Genomic DNA, 3,051 nt, shown 5'->3' on the forward strand with positions numbered 1-3,051 from the left:
ACGTGTGTGTGTGTGTGGTTGACTAAGCTAGCATTAGCTACAGAAAGCATGGACAATGGAAAGGCTACTGATAAGTAGCTGCTTAGCAAAGGCCTAATGTCGATTAGGCAGGGCCCAAAGGGTCCACAACAATGTCTGGGTTTCTGTAATAAATGCACACAATTCCGAGTGGAATAGAGAGAGAAATGAAAGGGGATGAGAGAGTAGTAGTCAGTGGGAGCAACTCGCACTGATTACTGTGTGCGTGTCTGTTGCTGGGCAACAATGGCGTCCTCTCGGCTAGGTTAACGTTAGCATCAGAACCGTGAACAATAGGGATAGCTAGCAGCTATGTAGCAAGTAAACCGTGTGGTTTCAGGCGCTTCAAGTCCCGTAGTGGACGCGCGAATGTATCAAATGGTTCTGGAATTAACGATAACAAGTCCGAGTAGAACAGGGAGAGAAAGAAAACGAAATAAAAGAAATAGCAAGTGGGAGACGTTGCCGTCTACGCAGCCATTACGAGTTGTAAAACTACAGGAAGTGGGGTTTCAGCGTGCTTGTGTAGGCGCTGCAAGCCCAACTTGGCTAATGGCTAACTTGCAGAGCGCTCCGAGCAGAGTTGGCTATTCAGAGAATGGTTTACTACAGATTATGCACTCACAGTGTATAAAAGAGTACCGAAATGCTCGGAGGGTTCTGAGAGTCTAGTATTTCGAAAGGGAGAGAGTGAAAGAACGAGAGAGGGAGATAGAGAGAGAAGGGAAAGAGAGATGGAACTCTGGTGGCTATGCGTGTCTGTGTAAACAAATGGTTAGCGTTGCGTTGCTAACCTAGGGCCGGCTATGGCCCGTTACAAAAAGGGGCGCAGCGCCTGTATTGCTGGACTAGTCAGCGAAACGGCCGCGCTATGACGGTCCTCGGAGAGCTCCGAATACTGATGGTTAAATCAATACTTGAACTATTCCGTGCGAACGCCACAAGCGGGGTCGCTAGGCTTAGTAGCCAGTAATACAGAATGGGTTAGCAGAGGGGAACCTAAGCTAAGAGGAAGGATAGACAGAGAAGCAGGAGAAATGCAAATAAACATGTGCACATGAAAAATAACTCAAGTCATAGTTCAAAAACACATCTATCTCAGTACATAAGCTATGCCCAGTGCCTACTGTGTGAGATGAAGAGGAGGGTCCAGTTCCCAAAGGCTCGGTACGTCCGTCTGGAAATGGGGATTGCAGTCCACGTTTCTCTCGTCCTCGAGAGTTTGGGGCTGCAAAAGTCTTTGTTGTTGCGGCTTCGAGATTCTTCGGTTGAATCCCAAATGCGAGAAGTTTGTTCCACGGAGGCGTGCGTGGATATTTTCTCGCAGTGAACTCGCCTTTAGTTCACAGTGTCCGGATGAAAGTCTTAAGATATGACCAGGCAAGACCTTAGACTTGAAGTGAGGAATTCTTTGCAAAGTGTGTGTAAGATGAACTAAGCGGTCTATTTTGATATTCGGCCAGATATCAACAATACTTGTCCAAAGTTGTTGCGCAAGTTACTCTATGCGTCTCAACTGTCCCGCAGTCAAAACTAGAGTGACGAACAATGGTCCCTGGGGAACACTTCACGTGTGGCCAGGTGATTGTGAATGGGGCTTTAGTCACAGCGCCTCCTAAAGGAGGAGGACTGAGAACAACATGGCAGGGACCCTGGGCCAGCCATTTGGTGGTCAGAGGGGAAGTAACTCTTTTACTAATGATTATTGATGACCTTCGTCTCAATCATCATCAGTTTGAGTCACATGATTCTCATAACTTTGTCATGAGTTTCTCGGCGTAGGGAAGTGGCAGGAATTGTACCTACACTTTCAACATACACTATAAACACACACACAACCAAACACTGCAAAACCACATATCCCCTACACAGCATCACTTCACACACAGTGGGCCAAATACCATGGACAATGCACAGAAGACAGGTGAAGGGGAGAAGAGATGAAGGGAGGAGAAGGAGACGGAGAGGAGGACAGGAGACACCCGCGCGCGCGCGCGCGCACACACACACACACCTACACAGTGCGTGAATGATGTCTGCATTGTGTTTGCTGCTGCTGCGTGACACCTTCAAGTTCCTCCAGGTCAAATTAATATTAGCTTTACTTACGATGCGCTTGGAATGACAATTACCGTTACGCTATGTCAACTAGATATCCAATAACACCACGGACACCATGCTTACTTTGTTACTTTCTTCGCTAGTTTTTGTTATCTTTTTTTCACTTACTCGTATATCCATGTCAAACTCGTGCAGGGTCTTTGCGATGGCGTGGGCGTTATTAGGAAACGACAACTCCATCGTTTGTAGTTGCGAGGACCTCGCAAATATCAGACGGCTTCTGACGGCAACGACACTGTTTTGACAATCAGCTGTCCTGTCCCTCCACTCCTCACGCCGTTTTCGCTCCACCAATTCTCTATTTCACCGTCACAACAGTTACGCTGCTATTACTTGCATTCATCGACACATAACCGTACTTTAACCACTGCCACATTATTTTTCATCTGACCAAAACCTACAAAACTCAAGTAATCCGCGCTAGTCCGCTCATTGAACATATTTTATCAACACTAGTTCCAGCGCGTGGGTATCAAACACTCAGCCAATGGATGTGAGGCTGCCTTATTGTGATTAACGGTCAGCCAATGGGTGTGGGCTACATCATGACGGTAGGACTAGTTCATGGGTAATGTAGGCGACGTTTTAACGTTCATCGGACGGCAGCTACAGATCTGTGCGGGCAGCTGTTTAACATTCAGTCGGGCGCGCGCTACCGGCCAATTTGGCTACTGGATGATTTTTTCTACCAGCCAAAATGATTTTTTACCCGCATTTGGCGTGTTGGCGTGCGTTAATTTAGAGCCCTGGTCACCATTAACCATTATGCCCCATTGTAATACTAAGCACACACACAGCCTTTTATTTTCCTCTCTCTCTCTCTCTCTCTCTCTCTCTCTCTCTCTCTCTCTCTCTCTCTCTCTGTATGAATTCTTCTGCATACTGTGTGAAAGACTACTAACCAAATTAATG

Source organism: Engraulis encrasicolus, chromosome 3, assembly GCF_034702125.1.
Source record: "Engraulis encrasicolus isolate BLACKSEA-1 chromosome 3, IST_EnEncr_1.0, whole genome shotgun sequence".
Taxonomy (NCBI): domain Eukaryota; kingdom Metazoa; phylum Chordata; class Actinopteri; order Clupeiformes; family Engraulidae; genus Engraulis; species Engraulis encrasicolus.